The sequence below is a fragment of the Macaca nemestrina genome, chromosome 18, assembly GCF_043159975.1.
Source record: "Macaca nemestrina isolate mMacNem1 chromosome 18, mMacNem.hap1, whole genome shotgun sequence".
Lineage (NCBI taxonomy): Eukaryota > Metazoa > Chordata > Mammalia > Primates > Cercopithecidae > Macaca > Macaca nemestrina.
The window spans coordinates 80,410,429-80,436,689 of NC_092142.1; the positions used below are offsets into that span (position 1 = coordinate 80,410,429).

General features: G+C 51.7%; 1 protein-coding gene and 1 long non-coding RNA gene across 2 annotated transcripts in view; one reads left to right on the plus strand and one right to left on the minus strand.

Moving 5' to 3' along the window:
- Positions 1 to 26,261, plus strand: part of CMI (c-Maf inducing protein) — a 267,857-nt gene that overhangs the window by 42,475 nt on the left and 199,121 nt on the right. The gene's annotated exons all lie outside the window — the stretch shown is intronic.
- Positions 16,246 to 20,293, minus strand: LOC112428283 (uncharacterized). The gene is made up of 4 exons (XR_003020286.2): positions 20,165 to 20,293; positions 19,832 to 19,911; positions 17,618 to 17,791; positions 16,246 to 16,375 (listed from the first exon to the last, which is right to left on the minus strand). It is a non-coding gene; the product is annotated as an uncharacterized lncRNA (long non-coding RNA).

Below are 26,261 nucleotides of genomic sequence, written 5' to 3' on the forward strand. Positions count from 1 at the left end.
CCTGACTCCACTCTCAGAGGTTGGGATTCATTTGCTGTGTGTGGGGCCCAGGTGTCTTATTTTTTATTCCAACATCATTTATTTGAATAGCTGCGGAGTATTCTATTGCTTATGTATACCAGAATGGATTAAGCTAGTTTCCTGTTGATGGACATTTAAGTTGTTCCTAAATTTTCCTACTGTAATATGTTCTCCATCCATCTCCTTGTGAGCTCGTATCTGTCAAGAAATACTGCAAACGACTTTGAAATGGGTAGAGAGAGATTCCTGGTGTGTTGTCTAGCTCACCCATCTGAGCTGTTTCTACTTTTCATCGTCTTTGAGCTATTTTACAACTCTAATTGTGGAAAGCTGATGATAATGCAAGTGGTTCTGGTTCATGAAAATGCAAACCAGCTGTGCCTGTGGACTGCTGGACGTCCTAGTTTGTAGACACTCCCCAGGTGATTCTACAGTGTGGCCTGGGTGGAGAACTCCCGTTCGGAAGATTGGAGGTAATTTCTAACCACAGCCCTTCTGATGTCTCTCCCGACTCAGTGGGAACTGATGGCCTATTTATTTGGCTCTATGTTTAGGCAGCCTGTGGAAATAACAGTAAGAGTTAACATTGAGCACTTATAATATGCCAGATCCTTTTTTGAGAATTTTGGGTGTTATTTAATTACGTGAGTACAATTTTTCACAGACAGGGAGCAACCTGGTGAAATAAGTAGTCGTCTTATTCCCAAATGCAGAAGGGGAAGCTGAGGCAAAAGAGCTTGCTGGAGGTGGTATTGCTAATGAATGATAGAGCTGGGGTGGCACCACGTGGCCGGCTTGGACCACCATACTGTAGAGGTGGGAGTACCCAGCTCTCCCCTGGATTCTGCCACTTCCCCGAATGAGTCACTCAGGCGCTGTGAGTGTGTCATGGGCCGGTGATCCTAAGCTCCCAGACCTACTGCGGAGGGTTGAGGGGTTGGGCGTGAGAGCCTGGCACCTGGCCTGACAGGCAGAGAGGGGCTCCCAAAGGCCACACTCAAGGCTATCACTGTGTTCTTGGCGTGTTGGTTTGCACGTTCATTGCCTGCTGGTCAGAGTGAGCTGGTGTGTCAGACTCACTTAAATAGGCTTAGGGGAAGAAAGGGAGGCTTTTCCATCACAGCCAGGCTTTCTCAGAGATATTCAGGTTCCCAAGAGGTGACTATGAGATCTGGAGTTGATGGACTTAATTCAGAGACAAGCGTGCACACTCCGTGTTCAGGGCCTTGCATCTGTTTCATCCGCTTGGCCTCAGAGCAGCCCTGGGAGGTAGAGATGATCACCCCCATTTGACAGATGCAGAAACCAACGATCATCCATTTGTTCTTGGGTTTCTTTTCTTATTCACCTCATACATCCTAGGCCCTGAGACTAGGAAATTGCACTTCGGGTCCTCGCTGGAATTCATTCAGGAGGGGTGCTCAGGGCCGGGCCACTTTGCACTTGAGTGCACATAGTGACTCTCCAAGCAGACCACCAAGTCCCTTCAGTCCACAGAGTTTCCGGGTGTCCTCAGCCACAGGAGGTGAGGGTGGAGTGGGCCGGCCCATTGCCCGGTCCCCAGAGAGAGCCGGACTCCCCAGGAACTAATTTCTTAAGAGAACTTGAAGGCTCTTAACTCCCTAAGCGAATCCAGCTGTGCCTGGTGGCCGGCGCTGTTGCAGATGTCTTGGCCAAAGCCAGCTTGGTTTGGAAGCCTGGCCCCAACAGCCGCCAAGTCTGGAAATGAAGTAAATGAGCGAGTTGTTCTTGGCCATTTTCCCCTCATCTCAACCCAGCTCAAATCAAACTGGAGCTCTGACCTCAGGCATCGCACATTCCATACTCCCCGGCCTCCTGGGGTTCAAAGGCGCACGGCAGGCGATAACCGCACTGGACGTTGGCGCGGCAAGGGAAGCTTCTGGAGGGAGCGTGGGACTGGGGTGGGGGCAGCTGGCGCAGCTTCGTTTCTCTGGACACCAGGCCTCGGAGAAACAGAAGGGGATGCCTGCCGGGCTGTGCTTGGCCTCTGGTCTCGGGGGTCCCTGAGAACCAGAACAGGCCCTGCAGAGGTGAGGCTTCTAGTGAACCAGGGGGATGGGGGCTACTTTGGGGTCCCCCCCAGCCTCCTGTGCCTCCTGAGCCTTGCTGCTCTGCCTGGGAGCCTCAGCGTGACTTCCTGAGAAATGGTGGCCTCTGCTAAGCAAGGCTATCCCGGGCGGTCGCGGCGAGCTGGCACCTGGATTCCTGAGGTCCTGGGGAACCCGCTTCAAACCTGGGTGGTCAGGGCCAAGCAGGGCTCTGACTGCTGCACTCCCGAGGCCCCAGACCAAACCACACAGCCCTTGAGGGTGAATCACTTTGAAGTGAGGGGTTCTGGGCCTGTGGCCTGCCAAGCGGGCTGGCTTGGCGGGAATGGGCAGGCTGGGCAGCGTGGCCCACGTGGCTTCCAGGCAGCTCCTCCTCTCCCAAGGCGAAGGAAGCCAGAGCCAGAGTGCAAGGCTCTGGGCTTTGCGGTCAGAGAGCGGCTGAGTTCAGATGTCATTTCCTAGCTCTGTGACACTGGGCAAGTCACTTAACCTCTCTGAGCCTCAGCTTGCTTTATCTGCAAACTGCGGCTTCTTTGCACCACTTTCACAGGGTCTGTGTGAGGTTTAAAGGAGAAAACCCATGCAAAGTGTTTGGCTGGTGCCTGGCACAGAGTAAAGTCTCCAGAGCTGTGGTGCCAGAGAGCAGCTTCAGGGGGCTTAGCCCTGCAGCATCTCAGAGCCATCCCCTATCAACAAACAGAAAGGATGTTCCGGCTCTGCAAACACAGTTACTAGACAATCTTCGAATGCCTCTTCTTGCATGGAATGACTGCTCTCAGCTTCTGCTCTTTGCAATCTGGAGGTGCCATTGGGATGCCCTGGCAGCCTCGCATCTTACTTTAATTATTTTATTTTTATTTATTGTTGTTTTGTTGTTTATTATTGTTGGCAAGATACTGTTTGCATAGTAAGCTGAGAGTATTATTATTATTTTTTATTGTCTGCATGACCTTAGCATACTGAAGATGAGTACATTGTTATTATCGGTATGGTTCTGCTTAGCTCCGTGACTGTAGCACACTGAAGCCGAGAGACTGTGACCATAGCGGGTTAAGGGCTCAGATTCCAGAGCCAGTCTGCATGGATTTTAAATTCCTCTTCCTCCACTTCCTAGCTGTGTGACCTTGGGTAACCTGCTCAGTCTCTGTGCCCCAGTTTCCCAGTCTCTAAACTGGGCATAATAGTGTCCACCTCACCAGGTTGCAGGGAGGATTAAATGAGTAATACGTATGAAGTGCTTAGAACTGGGCCCGATGCACAGAGGGAGTGTGCTGTTAGCTATCATTACTGTAGTCATCCACTCATTCCATCTACCAGTTTTGATTGTTGGCCTCCTCTGTGTCGGGTTCTCCCCAAAACAGTGGAGAAATGCGTCTCCTGGGACTGCTGTAAAGATGACGTGCCAGATGCTTCCCCCATCCCCTCTCTGTGTGCCCCTTCTCCTTGGTGGTGCTCCTGGGCAGTCATCAGCTCCCTCGCTTTACCCCAGCACGCAGGAGGCTCCTGTGATTTTCAGGAGAGCCTTGGGAGGGCACAGAACCTCTGTACTCCTCTTCGGAAACTCTCCCCTCAGCTCCTGGCTCTTCGTTGTTCTACAGGCCCAGTTTGATCTGGAAGATGTGGAGAGAATAATCTCTGGCAGAGCGATGTAGTTGCCACTGTAGAATGAGATGTGAGCCACTGTCATTGATGCTGGACTTTGCTTCCTGACTGGCAGGCACTGGGAGAGATGGCCTTTCAGTCCTTCCTGTGAGTTTCATTCATGCTTCATTCTTTCTTTCATTTGTTTTTTTTTTTTTTTTTTCATTCAGTCTGTTCCAGTTCTGTCTGCTTTCATTCATTCTGTTCGTTCATTCTTTTGTTATTCATTCATTTTTCAGTTTGGTTGTCTGCTATGTCCTGGCCACACTCTCAGGCACAGGAGATGCAGCCATGAAGGCCCAGCCTGTCCAAGGCCTTGGGGAGCTCACATCCCCAGCTGGCGGCATGAGGAAAGGCGGGCAAGGAGGGGTACGGCGTGCCCATACAGATGCTGATAGGGCACTCAGAGGTTGACTCGAGGGGTCAGGGAGGGCTTCTTGGAGGAGGTGACTTCTATGTACACAGGAGAGGAGGAACTGGAGTTGGTGGGTGTAGAGGGGAGGTGGTGCTTGTTCTGCAGAGGGGGACTTTACCTGCAGAGGCTCCAGATCCTGAGGAAAGGAGTGGGCTTCCAGACCCACAATACAGTGGTGCTTTTCTCTGCCGTGTAGTCAGAGTGTTATTCAGGTACCTCACTTGGGTGCAGGGGCTTGGATGAGAGACCAGCAGGAGAGGTCTCCTTTGTGAGTCCCTCTTTCCAAAAGTGCCACTGTACCCGGAGGTCTGGAAGCCTTTTCAAGTGTGTGAGTTTGCAGAGTGCGGGAACCCAGCACAACCTGTCACCAAACAAACCCATGAGGCCACCTTCTCCCAGGACCCAGCCGTGGGATGGCCTTGGCTCCTGCTTCTGGTTTTGCGGAGCCCTCCTCCCTTCTCTGTGAAACGACGCTGCCAAGGCTAGTTCAGAGGGGGGGAGAGCTGATCTGCGAGGTGTGCGAAGTGCCCAGCGAAGGGCCCTTCACTGCAGGGGAGGTTTTGGCAAATGCCAGCTCTGGCGGGAGGAGGCACAGGGGAAGGCGAGTCTCGGGAACTTCCCCAGCTCTCCAGTGCTAGGAATTTGACCTCTTTTTTTTTTTTTTTTTTTTTTTTTTTTGAGACGGAGTCTCGCTGTGTCTCCCAGGCTGGAGTGCAGTGGCGTGATCTCGGCTCACTGCAAGCTCCGCCTCCCGGGTTCACGCCATTCTCCCGCCTCAGCCTCCCAAGTAGCTGAGACTACAGGCGCCCGCCACCACGCCCGGCTAGTTTTTTGTATTTTTAGTAGAGACGGGGTTTCACCATGTTAGCCAGGATAGTCTCGATCTCCTGACCTCGTGATCCACCCGCCTCAGCCTCCCAAAGTGCTGGGATTACAGGCTTGAGCCACCGCGCCCGGCCGGAATTTGACCTCTTTTAGGGGTTCAGAATCCAGTGATGTCCTGAAAATCTGCAGTTTCTGCTGCAGAAAGTTTTTTGTGTGTTTCCGGTCACCAGGATTATTGATACCTTCTCAGTACCAGCCTTTGGACTAGTGCCCTTTGGGTACCTGGGGAGTGAGAGGGGAAGTGAGAGAGGGCAAGAGACCTGTGGACATGCCTGGGCCAGAGGCCTGCAGTGTCCCAAGCAGCCTGACATCCCTCAGGGACTGTAAGAGGTTAGGTGTAGCTAAAGGTTCCTGTTCCTTTCTGACAAAGTCGTCACTACCAATTAGTAGTTAATTCATTCGTTTTCTGTGCTCCTACTGTGTGCAAGGAATACAGCACCACAGTGAATGATCTTTCTGTTCTCATGGTCAGGAGAGCCCAGTGCAGAGGCCTGATGCTACTGTAACAAACCAGCATACAAATCTAGCATGGACCAGGCGTGGTGGCTCACGCCTGTAATCCCAGCACTTTGGGAGGCCAAGGCTCAAGACTGCTTGAGCTCAGGAGTTTGAGACCAGCCTGGCCAACGTGGTGAAACCCTGTCTCTACTAAAAATACAAAAATTAGCCAGGTGTGGCTGTGTGTGCCTGTAATCCCAGCTACTTGGGAGACTGAGGGAGGAGAATTGCTTGAACCCAGGAGGCAGAGGTTGCAGTGAGCTGGGATTAGGCCATCACACTCTAGCCTGGGCAACAGAGGGAGACTTTCTCAAAAACGAAAAACCAAATGCTTAGCATGTTGAGGGGAATAAGGGCCCTGAAGAAGACAAGACCCTCACAGGGTAAGGGGAGCAGGTTTTTGTGGCATGGCCAGTCCTCTACCAGGCTAACACTTGATGTGAAATTTGAAAGAGGGTGAAGGAGGGAGCCACCCTGGGGTGTCTGGGTAGAACATTCCAGACCAGGAGAGCAAATGCATAAGCCCCAAGGAGGACATGGCGGCATAGGGAGCACTTGAAATGGACCAGGCATCGAACTGGGTGCAGATACACACCTTCTCCTTTTATCCAGTGACCCTAAGAGGTTCCCTTGTGTAATTCCAGTTTTTCTCCTGGCTGTGTGGAGGCTCCAAGGGATCCAGCCTGCACACAGTGGAGAAGTCGAGACTTGAACTGGTGACTGCTTGTCTGCATAGCCTTGGCTCTCGTTGGGCTGCGGGGGCTGAGCTGAGAGACTGGGGTAGAGGTTTTGTGGTGGGTTCCTGTTCCTGACCCTTGTGGGGAAGCCAACATTGGGTCTGGCCATTGCCCTTGCAGGTGTTATCCTCGTGAGGGCTCAGGAACAGTGTCACCCATCACAGGGCGACGGCTCCAGAGATGTCTAGGGGGCTGGAGTGCCAGTGTCTGGGGTTGGCCTCACAAGAGCCCGGTGAGGACAGGGCTGAGGCAGCCCTTGCCTTTTGAGTCCCGTCTCTGTCACTGCATGGCGGTGTGACTCTGGGGAAGTCATACCCTTTCTGATTCCTCGTTTTCTTGGTAAAAATGGGGTTAGTAAAACTCCCTGCCCTGCTTGGGAGGCTCAAGGAAGATTATGTGTGGGAAAGCCCTCTGTCGGCTCCAAAGCCCTGGACGCGAGAATTCTGATTTTCCTTTATTTAATTGCAAAAACAGTATCAGTGGAACATGGAAGATAATTTCAAAGAAGCCGAAAAAAGCCTCTTCATACAGTTCACCCAAGTATGGAAATCCTACCCTACCCAAGTATACGCCAGCTGAATGGGTTTGGATGTATTTTCAGATAAATTCCTCACTCGGCGAACTCTTGCCGCTTGACGTCCCCAACTCCAGAACCAAATGGATCTGGATCATTTGGCACCCTTCCCCGTCTCAACTCGAGAGCTGGATGGATTTGGCTACTGAGGATTACTTGTATCGATTTTCCACTTATGCCTCTTGGTCTTGGCCCATCTGTACATGTATTTTTATGTCATTACAGGCACAGTGAACATGCTGGTTCCTTTCCATTTTCTCCTCTACCGTCATCAGCGGAGATGATGTTTTACCCAGTCTTTGCCATCGTGGAAGCTTTTTAGTGGCCACATGATCATCTTTTGTGTCGCACCATTTTTCATGAAACCATCTCCCTTTGGTCAGAGACCAAGGCCGTTTGCTGCTTTTCTTCCTCAATAGAGTGTGCCACAGTGAATATCTGCGTGCCTGTAGCGTTTTTATCCTTTCCTTTTGATGATGAAAGATCATTTGGAAAAATTCCCAGGAGGGAGATTAGTTGGCCACAGGGGTATGAACATTTTGATGGCTTTGGATATCGATGAGGCTCTCTTGCTTTCCCGCGGAGTGCAGCCCATCCGTAACGCCATCCATAGGGCGCGAGTGTCTTTATTTTAACACTGCCATGTCCGCTCTGGGTGTCATTGGTTTTCATTTTTTTCTTAAATTCATGGGTTGAAAATGGTGCAGTGTTCAGTGTTATTAGTCAACTGCTGGTTTCAAGACACATGCCTGAGTGCCTTCAGCTCCTGGCTGTGTCCTTCGTCCCTCTGTCCCTGGCCACTCAGCCATGAGCACTGCTGTTAGCAACGAAGATGAAAAAGTGTCTGTTCTGTCCAGGCTCCCCCTTCCTCCTCTGGCTGCAGAGCACGGAGGGGTTTCAGTGGCATCGCGGTGGCTGGGAGCGAGTGTGCTGGCCGGCTGGGCTTTGCTAGCAGGACTGGGCCTTGCTTGCCCGGCCAGGCTATGCAGGCCCTTGAGAGGGTCTGGGGACAAAGGCGCCTTGGGAGGAGGAGGCAAAACACGGGAGGGAAGGGAGGGCCCTGGAGAAAAAGGGAGGGAGAGAAACAAAGACAAAGGCTGGCAAAAATAGACCACAGAAACGGCAGGCAGCCGGGATAAGGAGGACAAGAGGCAGGATGTGGAAGAGGAGGGGAAGCGGAAGTTGTAGTGGAGGGTGGGGGAGAAATGGGGAGTCAAGGGAGAGTGGGTTACGGGGAGCTGGTGTGGGGTGGGGGTACATGGGAGAGAGAGACCCAGACAGACAGACACACAGAGAGCTCTAAGAGAGAAACCTAGGAGGAGGGCCTGTGAGCGAGAAGATGCACAGATGCCCCTTTAGTAGGAGGGCATCTCTCCCTGCACCCCTGGAAGGGGCTCTGGGCTGGCAAGGACCAGAGTGCAGGGAGGAGCCGTGGGCGGGGGTCACTGGAAGCTTGAGTCAGGGGAAGCTGCAGGTTGGAGCTGGGAGACCCAGGTTCCTGCCCCTCCAGAGTCTTGTACGTCCTCACGGAGGACCTCAGGCCGTGATCCTGGTCCCGGCACACGGGCACTTCATGGGCGATGGAGCCACCACGCCGAATTCTCCTCCAGGGCCCTCCCACAGCATCAGAGTCCAGTCTGAGGGCAGCAGTGGGAGCTGGACTGTGGCCATCTGTGCAAGGGGTTATTGTGCCCGGGCCCACAGGCCGGAGCTCCGGGGTCACTCACCCTCTCTTTACCTGCCGTCCAGACCAGAAAGTGCAGATGGGAGTGCCTCCCACTTCCTCGGGCCTTTGTGAAGATTAAACGAGAAGCACGAAATAGAAAGCACTTGGAGTGGGGCACGTAGTGTGGATCGTGTACTCTGTGACCCAAGGGGCTCTCCTCTTTATGGTGACGATGACAAGGGCATTAGGACAACAGCCAGCGTGGCGCGAGCTGCCCGGGCCCAGCCTTGTTGAATCTTCCAGCAGTGTGGCAGATGAGGTCTGCTCGTTCCCACTCGCCACCTGGGAAAACTGAGCTTCACAGTTAATATAAACACCAACAGTAACAACAATGGCAGCAACAAACTGCTGAATATGAGGGCCTAAGAAGCAACATGTGCTTCGCAGAACCCACAGCTGAGGAGATCAGAGGCGAAAGGGGCGAGTCACCTGCTGGCTCGCACAGCAGCCGGGACCGGGATTGCAGGTGACCCACGTGGCTCCAGGGCCCAGGCCTGCCCTGTGACTCACACGGCCTGTCACCTACCGTTTCATGTTTCAGGCCTCGCCTGTACACTGGTGCTTCTCAGGGAGTCTTAGGGAGGATGACTTATTTATTAGCTGTTTTTAAAAAATCTCGTAATTAAAAAAACAACCAGTGTGAGTATGTGGAAATGTGATTCACCATGTGATCGGGGAGGTCAGAGCCAGAGTCCCTGGCTCCAAGGTAATACCCCTGTCCACCTGGATGAAGAATGTTCTGGAAGCTTCCCTCCAGGCATGGTCCTTGCCTGCTGAGCAGTCACCGGGGCCTCAGACTGTGGGAGCTGCCTCTTCCTGGGTCTCCAGCCGTGATTTCAGACTCATCTTTCATCCTTCCCCTCTCGGTTGCCGGCCCGGTGCTGGAGGGACGCAGGGCAGAGCCCAGCCAGCTGCGGGTGTTTCCAGGCATGTGCTGGGAACAGAGCAGATGCAGGGCTGAAGCTTTCCCCAGAACTGGCCTTTATTGACGTAGAGGGTGGGAAGGAAGCCACGTGGCTGCGCTGGGAGAGGGTGGGTCTCCTTATAGCCTGGACCTGGGAAGGGCCTTCTCTAGAACTCTCCAGGGATGCCCAAGCAGCTCCCCTTCCTCCTTGGGTTGGAAGCGGAACATGACACACTCCCTGTCGGAAGCACGGTATCAGAGGGGGTCAGGAGGAGCCCCAGCTGGCTCCCGTTCTGGGGAGGCACCTGTGGGCGTGAGGGACCCCTGGGGCCACCCCCCTGACGCCTCCGCTGATGCTCAAGGTCACACAGCAGAACGTGGGAGCTGGGTTCAAACTCAGGTCAGGCCAACTGCAAAGCCTGTGCTCTTTTGACTCCTGGATGGACACTGCCCATGTGCCCCTGGGTACCTGATACCCTTGTTCCCAAACAGCTCTGAATCTCTTTTCATCATGAATATTATTAATAACAATAAATAATAATAACTGCCATTTATCAAGAGCCCCTCGATGCCAACTGCTTTCTCATTCAGCCTGCCCAGGAAGCCCATGAGTTGGGCACCAGTATCCCACTTTACAGATGAGGTCATTGAGGTACAGAGCAGCTATGTAACTAGCCATGGATCATAGAGCTGGTGTCGGAGTTGGGACCCACACACAATTCTGATGACAAAACCTTACACTCAGGGACTGTAAGGCTTTGGGCACATTAGGTGACCTCTCTGAACTTCAGTTTTCTCTTCTGTAAAATGGGTCTCATCCTGCTGTCTGTGGCATAGGCTTGCATATGTGAATTAATGACTGTGAAGTACCTGGCAGTCAGTGTTAGCTGTCATCATCATCATCATCATTACTGTAGCATAGGGTCTCTCAGCGGAACAGACACTGATGGTCAGAGTGGACCTGTTAGCTTGGGGGAAGCAGAGGATGAACCCTCTGGGGCGGGGCCCTGGGCAGGCTGGTACAGTGATAAGCAGGAGCCAGGCGACCCACAGGCTCCTTGGATGGGCTGGGCGTGCATGGCACAGCCGTGTGAGAACAACAAACCAAGCCGGCTGGGCTGCCCCTCTGTTTCCTGCGAGGAGGGAAGTTCTAGATCTTCGCCCTGGCGTCCGGGGAAGGATGGGACAGGCTGCTGGGGTACGGTCCCGTGTGGGGAATGACTCTGTCCAGCTTGAGGTCTGTGCCTAAAACCTCTCCTGCTACTGCTGACCACAGGCCTTTCAAATTCACAGGCCCACTTCTCAGAGGGTGGGTAGTTGTGTCTGCCTATCTGAGAGACCCCGGGCCCCTTCTCTTTTTATGTTTGTGGGAGGAATGGCTGAGACCCCAAAGCTGTGGGCTGCTGCTATTTGGAGGACTTGAGACATTGTGAGAGCTGTCACCTCCTCCTAGAAGCTCCTGCCTGCCGTAGTCAGCCACGGCCAGTCTGTCCTGGGGCATCTGCTGGCCTCCCTCAATGACTTGGCTGTTGGCTGTCATTTTCTTTCCACATCATTCCCCCAACTAGACAGGAAGCTGTCAGTCCTCAGCCTCCTTATCTGTAAAATGCAGTTTGCGAAATAATCCCCAGTTCCCCCAGCTCTGAGACTTGCAGGAGCAGAGAAAGAGGCCATGAAGCTGGCAGGGTTGCAGAGGAGGCAGGGCCTCATTCCAGGGAAGGGAGAGCAAGTGAGCCAAGGACTGAGGATGAGGCCTTGAAGATGCTATGAATCCAGGGTAGCAAGTGCAGCAGTGCCTTTGTTTTTTCATCTGTAGAATGGGGATAATGGGACTGATCTCTAAGGGTGGATATGAGTGGTGGGTGAGTTAACACATGTCACATGTAAACAGGGACTAGACCGTAGTAGGTGCTATGGTTACTGTTATAAATTGCTACATTTAGTTAATTAAAATAAGTATTAAATCAACATTTGTTGTGCCTGTTATGTGCTGAGAGTACAGCAGTGAACAAAACAAACAAACCCCCTTCATGAGGGCGCGCCTACTTGGGGGCGATGAATGGGAAACAAGAAAGTAAGTGAAACCTATTTAGAGTTTGTACGATGGAGGGGAGTTAACTGCTTTTCAACCCTGACACGTGAAAAGAAAAATGAGCAGGACTTTGAAGGACAAAGACCAATTAAAATTTCAGCCTTTCAGCAAGGATCAAATCAGATTTATGGCTGTTTCATCCAGTGATAAAACCCTTTGAATGGATGAAGATGTCTCAGTAGCAAAGTGGGGTGCGGGAGGGCTCAATTTTAAATTCGGTAAGCTTTTGTTCACGTGCTTCCAGGGATTTAGTATCACAGCTCTCTCCTCCAACAGCAAGAAGAGAAGGTTCGTAAAGGTACCCTGTCCCAGTAGAGGCGAGGATCAGCCCCCTGTGGACCCTGAAGCCCTGGGAACACAGTTTGAAACCTGGCGCTCCATCTCTTGCGCTTCTTCCCAATTAAAATGAGCAGAGTCTTACATTCTGTGAAACTGAATGGGTGCCAAGGGGTCAAAGGACAAGTTGAAGAGGGAGAAGCCAGTGCTGCTTGGAGGGCAGTGCCCGGGACACCCACCCACAGCCTTGCAGCCAGGCCATTTGCTTACTACTGGCTGGCTGGGGAGTTCAGCAGTTGGAAGAGGCCATAAAAGTGGATTGCAGAGATGCCCTGGTGCTGGGCCTCACAAGGGGTGTCCGGGTTGTGGGGATGTCTAGGTGGAGAGGGAGGTGTAGACCCTGGGCCTCCCAGGCACAGTGATGGGGCAGCTGGAGCTGGTGGTGCCTATGCAATGGCCCACCCTCCCCCAACCCCTGCCTGACAGCCTTGCATAGCCTGGGGGGCTCAGTAGCTTGGAAACCCCCTCTGCTCAGGCAGACCCAGGCCTCCGATGGCTGCCATTTATGAGAACAGCTGTCACTTGGAAGGACCTGCTACCTGTCTTCTGAGATGTGCTTTTCATACCTTGTACTGGTCCTCTCCACCAATAACCCCTCATGGGTGAGTAATTCTTACTGTGTAGGAACAACTTGGGACTCAGTGAGGTTGAACCACTTTTCCAAGGCCACTTAGAGCTGGAGCTCATTCTAAGTAGGGGTCTCTAGGAACTGTTTCTAAAGAACCCCTGAACCCAGCTGGTGGCATCCAGAAGGGTCTCTGGAAGCAAGGTGACTGTCTCATTGTTTCATTAGCTTGAGCCCTGTGGGTCCTTAGGACACAGCCAGCTTGGAGAAGTCACTATAATAACCCATCTTGCCAGTGATGTCCAGGCCTCGGCAGACTGGCTCCCCGAGGGTGTCTGGGCCTTGGCAGCCAAGGTCTTGTTAACCCCAAATCCCACAGGACTCGCATAGAGTGCGGAATGCCAGTTTTCTGAATTGGTGCTGAAGGCTCAGTGGCCTGGCCCTGCTGTGAAGCCATGGGGCTTGTGCTCTGGGAGCCTTGGCCCACACAGGTGCCCCACTGTCTCCTCTGCTGCTGCAGCCTCAAGGGCTACAAAGAAAGCTCCTTCTGCCTGTGCAGCGTGGGCTCCTGGGTCACTACAGACCACCATGACTGCTGCTCCAGCTGCAGTCCCCCCAGAGGCTTCTCCAGGCAGTGCCTGCCGACTCTCCGGTGCTTCCCTTATTTTATTCCTCTTCCGGGCACTAAGTTTCGGTTTCCTTTTCATTGTTGTTTGTTGGTCTGTTCATTCATTCATGCATGCATGTGTTGGTTCATTCATTCATTCTCAGAGTAGCATGGTGGCTCTGAAGACAGAGGTCAGACCCAGCCGGGTTGGAACCTGCTGCTCCCTAGCATTGGGCCTCTGGGCAGATGTTTTAACAACCATAGAACTCAGCTTCCTTGTCTGAAAACGTGGGGATGACGCTCCTTCTAGGACAGTCAAGAGGGTTCAATGAAATGATGGATATGGAGCCCGGGACGTGACCTGAGGGTGGTGCTTGTCATGGTGGGGTCTGTGTCCCTCCCTTGGGCACACTCTCTCCTTCCTTCCTTTCCAGCTTCCTGAGCACAGTCCAGTGCCAGGGGCTGGGCACAGGCCTGAGTGAGATGTGGCCCTTGTCCCCCAGCCTTTTTGGTCTGGGTCCTCACCTCTGCACCAAGTCTCCCTGGGGCTGCTCAGCAGCTCTGAGGGGGCCACTCTGCCTCGCCCAGTGGTCCTGCTTTCTCACGGGGGTTATCAGGCCTCTGCTCCCCATGCCTCACTCTGAGAGGGTCTTTCCACCAGACCCACGCTCCCATCCCTCCATGCCCCTGCCCAGGTGCCTACACACATGTGCCCCAGAACGTGGCTGCACACACTTGCATACGCCATGTGCATACACATGGATGCATGCATACGCCCCATGGTTCTTGAGCAGACATGTCCTGTATGCACTCCCCCGGGCGTTGTGGATACACACAGTCCACACGTTTGCAAATGGGCAGACACACCTCCCTCTTGCACATCCGTGCACACCCAATCCACATCTTCCTGCCCCGTGTGTGCGCACAGTCCCAGTTAGTCTACATGGCACACACCTCTCCATACAGACAGGTTCCCAGCTGTGCGACCACTCACCCACACGTATGCATTTATTTTTTAACACACACGTACGTATCATTTAGTAGGACACCAGATACAAACATCTGAGTGCTTTACAAATTCGAATGTATTTAATCCCCCTGTCAACACTAGGAGGTAGTTTCTGTTAACTAGCCCCATTTCACAGTTAAGGAAACTGAGGCATAGACCAGTTAGATCGGTATAGAGAAGTTAGATCGTGTGCTCAAGGCTCCAGTCCAGGCTCTTGGCCCTGACACAATGCTGTTTGCCTGTTGAAGATGTGGGCGCATGCATGTACCATTCACACTGTGAACGTGTCCCAGCATGGCCACATCCCCTCGCGGTATACACATATGGCCATGAGCACTCAGTCTCAAGGTCATGGATGCACATGTCTCACGCCTATGCATGGAAGGACACTCGGCACACATACTTGAGAACATACTTGTCTCTGCACACACACACCACTTGCACACTCATGTACACATGTGCCCCAAGCTTCGCCCCAATTTCCAGCTCCCTTTCAGAGTCCCTTCTAGGATATTCTCTGATTTCTCCCAAGTGCCCAGTTCTGGAGGGAAGTGAGTGCACATATCTGGACCTGGTGGTGACCTCTGGGTGGGAGGCAGCCCTGGCCAAGCTGTCTCCTCATCTTAGCATCCGCCTGTCCCAGCTCCCATGTAGCTTCCTTGTCATCCATCTTCTGGGCTGGCCCAGGGCACATGCCCCCATCCCAGCCTTCAAGAATCTGGGAATGTCCATAGCAGACTGGGCTGGCATGTGGCCTCCGCCCAGGGAGCGGAGGTGGCTCCCCAAAGGCTCCCTGAGAAGTGGTGGAGGAAACTCATGCTTCCCCCTCCAGTCCTTTACCCCCACTGCACCCCAGCAGCGCCCTCTGAATCTGCAACAGTTTTGGGGGCGGCAGCTCCGGTCCTGCCCAGCAACTCGCAGTTGTTGCCTGTGGCATTCAGATTCAAGTCTGGGCTTGTCAGCCCGGGCGAGACTCTCCTATTTTGGCCCTATGGGAGGGATCCAAGCTCCTCTGCCCTTGCCTTCCGGGTCTCCCCACGCACTCTTGGCTTCACCTGGCTCTCTGCTTTGCTGGGGCGGCTCACTTCTGGAGGAGCCCTTTCTTCCTTCTCTTTCCTGATGCAGAACATACCCAGTCCCCCCGGGGCAGTCGGCCTTCAGCCACTCCTAGGGCTCTGCTCCTCTTTCCCTCCCTCCCTCCCTCAGTGTCCTGCTAGCCCCAGCCTCTGGCATCTTTTAGAGCTGGTGCACAGTCCTGCCTGAGCATCGGTGAACATGAAGCCATGGGCTGTGGCTTAACGATTCTTTTGGTGAATTTTGATTCTTTATCAAAATTTCCTTTCTTCCTCCCTTTTTCCTCCCTTTTTTCCTTCGTTCCCTCCTTCCCTCTTTCCTTCCTTCCTCCCTTCCTTCCTTCTTCCCTTCCTTCCTTCCTTCCTCCCTTCCTCCCTCCCTCCCTCCCTCCCTTCTTCCCTCCCTTCTTCCCTCCCTTCTTCCCTCCCTCTTTCTCTCCTTCCTCCCCCTTTTCTTTCTTTTCTTTTCTTTTCTTTTCTTTTTTTTTTTTTTGAGACAGGGTCTCGCTCTGTCACCAGGCTGGAGTGCAGTGGTGCGATCTTGGCTCACGGCAACCTCTGCCTCCTGGCTTCAAGCAATTCTCCTGCTTCAGCCTCCTGAGTAGCTGGGCGTACAGGCATGTTTCACCACATTCAGCTAATTTTTGTATTTTTAGTAGAGGGTTTCACCATATTGGCAAGGCTGGTCGTGACCTCCTGACCTCAAATGATCTGCCCTCCTCAGCTTTCCAAAGTGTTGGGATTACAGGCATGAGCCGCTGTGCCCGCCCCCCGCCCACTGTTTTCTTTCCTTTCCTTCCCTCCCCCACTCCCCTTCCTTTCCTCCCTCCCTTCCTTCTTTCTTTCCTTCCTTCTTGGAATGGGTCAAGGCAAAACCTGTGCGTCTGCGTCTTTGAAGGCCTCACGAGTTGAACTAACAAAAGAAGAAAACCCCAGGAGATGAGAAATCATTGGATTGCGCAGGTGCCCTCTGCCAATTGGTTAGCAAGTTTTTACGAGCAAATCTGGTGGTTATCCTTTGGAAAATAAGCAAAGACAAACCACTTCCTGCCACTTCCAGGAGCTGCTCAAGTGCCGGAGCTTTCTAAGACCTACTGAGAATCTGAAACTTCAGGCCAGCGTCCTCCGTTTTCCTGGAGAACGCAGCAATTTGTGTTGGTGAAATTCCACTGGGCCCGATGGGGTTGGAGATTGCATTTCAGTCTTGTCTTGCTAAGGAATTTCTGAGATCGAGTAATTTGGCAAGAAGAGAAAAAGGAGAACAAGTTTGGGTTGTGACGCACGGGCAGCAAATGCCCGTCCTATTTTGGGACTGGTGCCTCCTGCTTTGCATGTGCCACACAGCCTCAGGAGACCCGAAGCCCCTCCTTGGCCCTGGGGGAGCTCTGGCAGTGCCCTGTGCCACGCGTTGTATTGGACTCCTTGCACTCCTTCTTACTCGACTTGTAAGGTTACGCTATTAAATAGCGTCATCTGTAGAACAGCCCTAAAATCTTGAATGGGGAGAGAAAATGCGGTAGCTGAGGGTGGAGTGGAGTCGGGGGCAGGATTGCAGGATGGATGGGGCATGGGCGTTGATGCTTAGGTTTGACACTGGTTCTTTTTTTTTTTTTTTTTTTGAGACAGAGTCTCGTTCTGTCACCCAGGCTGGAGTGCAGTGTCATGATCTTAGTTCACTGCAACCTCTGCTTCCCAGGTTCAAGTGATTCTTCTGCCTCAGCCTCCCGAATAGCTGGGATTACAGGTGCATGCTACCATGCTCAGCTAATTTTTGTATTTTTAGTAGAGACGGGGTTTCACCCTGTTGGCCAAGCTGGTCTCGAACTCCTGACCTCAAGTGATCCGCCTGCCTCAGCCTCCCAAAGTGCTGGGATTGCAGGCGTAAGCCATTCTGCTACTAACTGGCAAGTCACTTAAGTCCTTGTGCCTTCTTTGGCTAATTTATGGAATAGCAATAATCCTGGGGATGATGGGAGGACTTTTTTATTCAGTCAACACATGTGTGGCTCCTACTACATGCTAGGCCCTATTCTAAGTGTTGCAACTTTTAAATAGTCTGCAGAGCAGCCCTAAGGGGCAGCTACTGCCTTGCTCAGATGGGGAAACTGAGGCCCAGAGAGGTTAAGTAGCATACCTAGCTGCTAGGAGGCAGGGCTGGGCTTCAGACCATGGAGTCTGGACCTGGGACCTGGCCTGGCACTCTCAGTGTAACAAGGATTAGGTGAGATGTTGCATCAGTGAGGTGACCACTTGTCCTGTTTTGCCTGGGACAGTCCCAGTTTACAGTCCTAGTAAAGTGATCAGTGATGCTTCTTTTCATTCATAGATTACATGGTCAGCTTATGTATTGAGTATTCAGGACAGTCCTGGGGACATGGTAGCACTGCCTCCATGTGAGCAATGGAGGGGGAGGTGACATGGCCACAGAGCACCCAGCCTGGCTCGCCTAGGGGTGCCTGGGTTACCTGGAGAACGGAGATGTCCTCATTCATTAACTCATTCACGCAGCGATCCATGGGCCTGTCACGTGCGCCAGGCATTTGGACATCATGCTGATGGCCGGGCGAGGATGGGGAGGACCCAGACAGAAGACAGGCAGCAGGCTCTGGGAAATTAAGTCACTTCCAAGACCTGCCCTTCTGAGAAATGCAAAGTGTTACCGTTATCATCATACTCCCATTGCTTTGTTTGGCAAATTATGACAATATGGCTGTTAACCAAGCAGATTCTGATTACCTATTGTTTGAATGCAAAAAAAATAAAACAAAAAGAGAAGCAAGAAAAAGCCTTCTGGTTATATGACCGGTATTTAGCAGTTTCCATTCCTGAACAGGCCTCAGGGCAGAGCCAGTCCCCAGGCGGTGCGGAGCCATTGCTGTCCCTGCGAAGCCGGGTAATCGCTTTATCTTTTATGCTGCAGCCATCACGCCCTGTCTCTCTGTCCTTAGATATGTTTGCGTGATGCCGTGGGATGTGGCTTTCCCAGGCAGTCTGTTAAGCAGCCAGAGGTCTACTCTGGCCTCCTCGTTGATGTTTTATTAAAGAGCTGCCCTAGTTCAGCACATCCGAAATATTACGGCTAAAGAACACAGGCCCTCTAGTACGGTGACCAGTTTGTTCCGATTTGCCCAATACTGTCCCCATTATGCTGAAAGTCTTGAATTCCAGGAGATCCCTCAGTCCCAGGAAAACCGGGATACATGGTTACCCTGCTCTGGAGGGAACACTGCCCTGGGTCACCCTCTGGGGCTCTGCCGTGTGACAGCAGGGTGCTTGATGGTGAAGATTTTCCCCGTGGTGTGAGTAGTCGATGTTGTCCCTGGTCTCAGTGGATCACTGGGTCGCCTGCCTAGCCCCAGATACCTCTGCCCCCTTTATTCTAATTTTTATTTTTTGAGGCAGGGTCTCGCTGCACCCAGACTGGAGTGCAGTGGTACAATTATGGCTTACTGCAGTCTTGACCCCTCCCAGGCTCAAGGCATCCTCCCACCTCAGCCTCCCGAGCAGGTGGGACCATAGATACATGCCACCGTGCCTGGCTAATTTTTAAATTTTTTTGTAGAGACAGGTCTGTGTTGCTCAGGTTGCTCTTGAACTCCTGAGCTCAAGCGATCCTCCTGCCCCGGCCTCCCAAGGTGCTGGGATTATAGGACGTGAGCCACCGCACCTGGCCTTCTGCCCCTTGACAAGGTACCAGTCTGATCACCTTATCTCATAGTGGATGTCTAGAAGTGAATTCTGAATCTCAACCCACTGCCGTGCTCTGAGGTTGCCTGAATCCCATGGCCCCCCTCCAGATCCCTGAGCGGATCGCCAGGCCTGTCGGCGACAGACGTTGTCACCTGGGAACAGAACAGGATATGGCTGAGTAGCTGACATAGAATGAGGGCCTGTTCACACCTGGCCCTGTGCTCCATGGGCTTTATATTTAAATCCTCACATGCAAACTCTCATTTTATAAATGGAGAGGTGAGGCTTGGGAAGGTTCAGTTATTTCACCAGTGTTAGAAGAAAAAGATCAGTGGGACTGGTCGCCATGGCTCACACCTGTAATCTCAGCACTTTGGAAGGCCGATGCAGGCAAATCACTTGAGGTCAGAAGTTTGAGACCAGCCTGGCCCATGTGGTGAAACCCCATCTCTACTAAAAAAACAAAAATTAGCCTGGTGCGGTGGTGGGCACCAGTAATCCTAGGTACTTGGGAGGCTGAGGCAGGAGAATTGCTTGAACCTGGGAGGCAGAGGTTGCAGTGAGCTGAGATCGTGCCACTGCACTTCAGCCTGGGTGATAGAGTGAGATTCTGTCTCAAAAAAAGGAAAAAAGAAAATAGAAAATGGCCAGCAGAGCTGGGTGCCATGGCTCACACCTGTAATCTTAGCACTTTGGGAGGCCGAGGCAGGTGGATCACTTGAGGTCGAAAGTTTGAGACTGCCCTGGCCAACATGGTGAAACCCTGTCTCTACTAAAAATACAAAAATTAGCCGGGTGTGGTAGTGGGTGCCAGTAATCCCAGCTACTAGGGAGGCTGAGGTAGGAGAATCACTTGAACGCGGGAGGCAGAGGTTGCAGTGAGCCGAGACTGCGCCATTGCACTCCAGCGTGGGCGACAGAGTGAGACTCTGTCTCAAAAAAAAAAAAAAAGAAAAAAGGAAAAGTGGCCAGCAGGGCCTGGAGCCCACCTGTGCTGTAGTCCATGGTCTGTGCCATTCCACGAGTGGTTGGTCCCAGTCTGTGCCCCTCTGCAGAGCTCGTAACCAGCCTGTAGGGATAGAAATGAGGAGAGTAAGAGTGAGGGTGTGGAAACCTTTTAACATTTTGACATTCCAATGAAATTTTAATTACAGTTTTCAAAAATACTGGTCTACAGTGGATTGGAAATAAAATAAAAATGGGTCTTTTCCCACAGACAGTTTGGGAAGTGCTGCCTTAGACCCTGCTCTTTTGACCCCTTGAATCTGCCAGTGAGGCTGGGCTGTTGCTGCGGTAACAGGCAACACAGCTGCTCCACACACCTGAGGTTTATTTCTCCTTCGTGCCAAATGTCCATGGCACATCAGTAGGGCGCCTTGCTCATCTGATCATGCAGTAGTAACCCAGCCGATGGAGGGCCTGTCTCAACATGTGCTTCTGCTGTCCTGGAGTCAGGACAGGGGTGTGGCCACTTGTACAGGACACGCATCACTATTCATGATTCATTGGCCAGAGCAAGTCACATAACCACACCTATAACTTATAGGGGTGGGTGGAGAGGGAAGGAAAGTGGAATCCCCCGTGTTCTGAAAAAGGAGGGACCTGGGCCTGTGTGGAGGCCATGGTGCTGTTTCGCTTCTGCCTGTTCTTGCTTCCATGTGGGCTGGGTCCTCCAGACTCCACGCCTGGAGAGCTGCTGATCTGGTCTGTTTTGTCCATTTGCGCCCTGGTTTTCAAAGGCAGCAGAGTCTGTGGGCCCCAGAGCCTCAGCTGGGACCTGCTGGGCCGAGTTTCTGGTCCTTCTTGGAGCTTTAGTGCTTTATTGGTTTGGGAACTGAAAGGCTTGTCTACTTCCCTGAGACTGTGTGAAGAAAGTTACGAGTAGTGTCAGGGAACTCTGCACAGAAATTTTGGCCAAGATCATTTCCCTCTTGGACCCTGGGTCTCTCTTTGAGTCTCTTCTCAGTGAAAGAGTGGCTGTTTTAAACCAGGAACAGGCTGGGTGCGGTGGCTCATGCCTGTAATCCCAGCACTTTGGGAGGCCAAGGCAGGTGGATCACCTGAGGTCAGGAGTTCGAGACCAGCCTGACCAACATGGCAAAACCCTGTCTCTATTAATACAAAACAAAAAATTAGCCGGACATGGTGGCGCACACCTGTAATCCCAGCTACTTGGGAGACTGAGGTGGGAAAATCACTTTAACCCAGGAGGTGGAGGTTGTGGTGAGCTTAGATTGTGCTATTGCACTCCAGCCTGGGCGACAAGAACGAGACTGCATCTCAAAATAAAATAAAATAAATCAGGAACAATAAGAACTGCCGTTCATTGAGTGCTTATTATATGCTGGTCACATTGCTGAGCGGTTTACACACGTTGTGTCTATTCATCCTCCTGCAACCCTAACGGGTGGAACCCCTCTTAGCCTCATTTTATGGATGAGGAAACCAAGGCTCAGAGAGGTTAAGGAACTTCCTGCAGCTCACACAGTTAGAAACTGGCAAAGCTGATTGATCTACGCCTGTGTGATCCTGAGCCTACACTCGGGACCACTCTGATCTTGACCAGTACTTGCTGATTGGGAGTCTGAGAAGATAGTAATGAGCAAGGGCCCCCAGAGAAATTTTCTGACCTTCACAAAGCCCTACTGAGATCTTGACCTCTGTTCTTAAGAGGTGGATCTTGCCTCAGTTATGCTCAGCCATTTCATTACACAGGAAAACCTCATTCTTCCTTTTTTTTTTTTTTTTTTTTTTGAGACAGAGTCTTGCTCTGTCCCCCATGCTGGAGTGCAGTGGCACGATCTCGGCTTCCTGCAAGATCTGCCTCCTGGGTTCACGCCGTTCTCCTGCCTCAGCCTCCCAAGTAGCTGGGAGTACAGGTGCCCGCCACTGCGCCCGGCTAATTTTTTGTATTTTCGGTAGAGACGGGGTTTTACCATGTTAGCCAGGATTGTCTCAATCTCCTGACCTTGTGATCCGCCCGCCTCGGCCTCCCAAAGTGCTGGGATTACAGATGTGAGCCACCACGCCCGGCCCATTCTTCCTTTTATTGCAATTTATTTTTTTTTATTTTTTATTTTTTAAAATCTGGCCTTGTATTATGGAAATAACATTGGAAAATGGAGATTAAAATGGGAAATGGAAATAACAATCAGTAACGGCTTAAGAACAGAAGCTTGATTGGGGAGAAGTCTTCCGAATATAAGGATGATCAAGTGGGAAAAAAACAAAGTGGAACTTTGAGGTTGAAATGGCTCACTCACGTCTATAATCCCAGCACTTTGGGAGGCTGAGGCGGGCAGATCATGAGGTCAAGAGTTCGAGACAGGCCGGGCGCGGTGGCTCAAGCCTGTAATCCCAGCACTTTGGGAGGCCGAGACGGGCGGATCACGAGGTCAGGAGATCGAGACCATCCTGGTTAATATGGTGAAACCCCGTCTCTACTAAAAAGTACAAAAAACTAGCCGGGCAAGGTGGCGGGCGCCTGTAGTCCCAGCTACTTGGGAGGCTGAGGCAGGAGAATGGTGTGAACCCGGGAGGCGGAGCTTGCAGTGAGCTGAGATCTGGCCACTGCACTCCAGCCTGGGCGACAGAGCGAAACTCCGTCTCAAAAAAAAAAAAAAAAAAAAAAGAGTTCGAGACCAGCCTGGCCAGCATAGTGAAACCCTGTCTCTACTAAAAATTAGCCGTGTGTAGTGTCACGTGCCTATAGTCCCAGCTATTTGGGAGGCTGAGGCAGGAGAATCACTTGAACCCAGGAAGCGGAGGTTGCATTGAGCTGAGATCATGCCACTTCACTGCAGCTTGGATGACAGAGCGAGACTCTGTCAAAAAAAAAAAAAAAAAAAGAAAGATCATCGGCTGGGCGCGGTAGCTCACACCTGTAATCCCAGCACTTTGGGAGGCTGAGGCGGACGGATCACAAGGTCAGGAGATCGAGACTATCCTGGATAACATGGTGAAACCCCACCTCTACTAAAAAAAAATTAGCTGGGTGAGGTGGCGGGCGCCTGTAGTCCCAGCTACTAGGGAGGCTGAAGCAGGAGAGTGGCATGAACCCGGGAGGCGGAACTTGCAGTGAGCCAAGATCGCGCCACTGCACTCCAGCCTGGGCGACAGAGCGAGACTCCGTCTCGAAAAAAAAAGAAATAAGGAAGATTATCCGCCCAGCCTTGGCTTTCTGGGGGTCTTGGGTACCCTCCCTCTGCAGATGATAAAGATTAGCCTAAAACTACGTTTCTCAAACTGGGATACGTGCAGCCTATGAGGGTGTCAGGAGTTTGAGAAACCATCGGCTAAATTGGGTGTATCTTCTATGTGTGCCCACTTGACTTGTGGATTCAGAGGGAAAAGGTTAAGTAATTTAATATATAATTTCAAACGTGGCTCATCTTCTCGGAATGAGCATTTTCCTTGAGGGGTGGAAAGGTTAAGTCATTTAACTGGTGTGTAATGTAAAACATGGCTCCCCTTTGTGGGAACATCCACTTTAGACAATTTGGTGAAGGGAGAAAAGGTTAAACCATTTACTTCGGGAGTCATTGGAGATATTATTTTGCTGTTAAAGTGTGCACAGATGTGGAGTGGAATGCAAATTCACGAGGCTTATTAAGATTAACCAGGAGACTGGAGTGAAATCTCCTGGTTGGGGTGTCTGCAGATCACTTTGCGTTTGCCCTGCTTTATATTTGGGGTTCTTGGGGGAACAAGAGGACTGGGTTCTGGGGAAGGGCTGTGAGGGTAGCGCTTGGTAGTCCTGGGGTGTGAGTTCCGTTGCTCCCTGCGACACTGGCCCAGCCTGCTGGGGCTGGGCTGATAAGGTGATTTTTGCCTTTCTTGGTTCATTTCCCACTTGGTTTTCCCAGGCTTTTAGTAAAGCCCCCTTGGGCAATGCCAACCCATCCACCCATACTTAATGGAGGACTCAGAGATGACTGAACAGAGAGGAACAAAGCAGGAGTATTCCTCCCCCAACCTTGTTCTAGAGACAAAGTGAATGCTGCATCCTCTATATTATTTTGAAGTATTAAATGTGTGCATTTATTTTTGAATAGATAGGACTTTCATATGATGCACAGCTCAGGAAATCTATGAGGAAATGCAGTCAAAAGTCCCTCTTGCCCTGTGGCCCAGCTGCCTTATCTCCTCCCCAGAGGCCACAGCATCCCTGGTTTGTGATCATCTCCTTTGTGGACATAATTAGGTACATGGAAGCAAATACATACAAATTTTTATTTCATTTTTTTTTTTTTTTTGGTTTGTTTAAACAAATGATAGAATCCTGTGCACATTTTCCTGTAGTATTTTCTCACTAAACAGTAGTGAGGAATGGTTGTGTATCAGGAAAGCTTCCCCGTTCTCTTTTTGTGGTTACAGAGCATTCCACTCCATGGCTCTATTTAGTCATTTTCTTACTGATGGCTGTGTTTGCAGCCTTTTACTCTTTCAAGTAATGCCATGTGATTATCCATGTATATATATCTTTGAGACAAATTCAAAAATGTCTTGGAAAAATTCCTAGAAATGAAATGTCTGAGTCAAAGGTTATGCACCTCTGGAATATTGATAGGTGTTTGCAAACTACATTGGGAGTTTCAATACTCTCCATCAGACTGAGAAGGTGCTCCGTGAGACAGATCTCAGGACAGCTCGTGCAGGCCTGGGACGGTGTGCAGAATGATCTGATCATGCACGAGGGACCCGAGGAGGTCCCAGAATGGGGGTCCTCATGGTGTCTCAGGGCCCCCTCTGATGTATGCTTTTGTCAGCTGTGCACTGGGGTTGGGAAATGCTTAGGAGAGCAAGTGTCATGCCTGGAGTGGTTCTCCCTTGGCCTTGCCCGCCATTCCTTTGCCGAATTAAGCACATGATGCATTCATTGGGAGGAGGCACATTGGGATCCGGTATTTGGAAAGCAGAGGTCCCTTCTTGCTTAGCATGGAGTCTCCACCACTCCCAGGAATGAACTCTTGAATACAATTCAGGTTCCCTTTCACTTAGCCTTAAGAGCAGCAGCTTTTGTGATGGGAAGGGAATCATTCATTTTACTTTTTTCAAATAAAGATCTACTCTTCAGAGAGAGAAGTACCAGCAGGTCCCCATGAAGAACAGATTCATTCAGGTATCTGCAGGTGTCACCAACACCAGGTGCTCCCCGCATGGCAGACCTCCCGTGTCCTCGGCTGTCATTGCCCTACAGGGCTCTCTTTAGCTCCATCCTATAGATGGGCAAGCGGGCGCAGAGATACGTGGCATGGGCAGGACCACCCAGCTGAAGAGCCCACCAGAATGATGCTGACGTGCCCTCAGCCTGCACGATTCCCTGCCTGTGTGTGTGTCTGGGGGCTTGCTTCCTGTCACCTGGCTCAGCATAACACTTTGGTGGGAGCTTGGCTTTGGAGATAGGCCCTTGGGTTTGACACTGGGGCTCCCTCCTTCCTGTGTGTACTGCCTCTGGCACCTCTCTAAGCTTCTGGTTTTTTAGCTCTGAAAATGGGAATGACTTTCATGTTGGTGCCTGATGTACAGGTGCTCAGGGGGTCAGAGTCTGGCTGTCTTTCCTTTCTGCCCACTCTTTCCGCCTCCTTCTGGTCATCCTGAGCAGGCTGGGCTAGGGCGGCCCTAAGCAGAGCTCTACCCTAGAGTTGGGGTGGGGGCTTCGACCCTGGTTTCAGGAATGCTGCCTGGACAACCCAAGGGCATGGTCTCAACAGATGTCTCTTGAGGCCCACCTGCCCCAGCTGCGCATCTCTGGGGCTGGGTCTTAACTGGGACCCAGACCCCTCAGCTTGTTGTCTTCCTGTCTCCCCTAACCAGAGGGAAGGGAACAGCTGGGGCTCCTGGTGGGCTGGAGCATGGAAGTGTGATGGATCTGATGCAGTGAGTGGCTGGGGGCCCCCTTCGTCAGGAGCTCCGGGCATCCTGCTCCCATGGAGAAGTTCTGCCCCAAAGGAACTGTGACTGAATCAGACCTGCCTGGCAAATTGAACCGCATTTTCTGATCAATTTCCATTAGGATTTTAGATGAGGATGCTTTTCCTGTATCTTTAATGGGGTATTTGGCAAAAGCTCTGCTCACTTTGGCTTTGACTTTGCCTCTGTGAGCCCCCATCAAGGTATTGACGACAGTGCTGTCAGCATCCTGCTGCGGGACTGCCATCCTCTTTGTGTTATAGTTCTCAAGGTCTGATTGGGGACGAGGAGATGTTCACTTCTCATAGCTGCCCAGGAGCTCCACGGAGCAGGTGTCAAGGCCCTTGTTTCCCTGGATGTGAGTCACCCAAGTGGGACCATGATGGCAGCCCTCATCTCTGATGTTTTTTCTAATGATAATGATGACAATGTCAATAATGGTAGTATTATTCCCACCTAGCATATTATGTGCTCTCACCTAAGCACTTGGCTTGGATTAGTTTAATC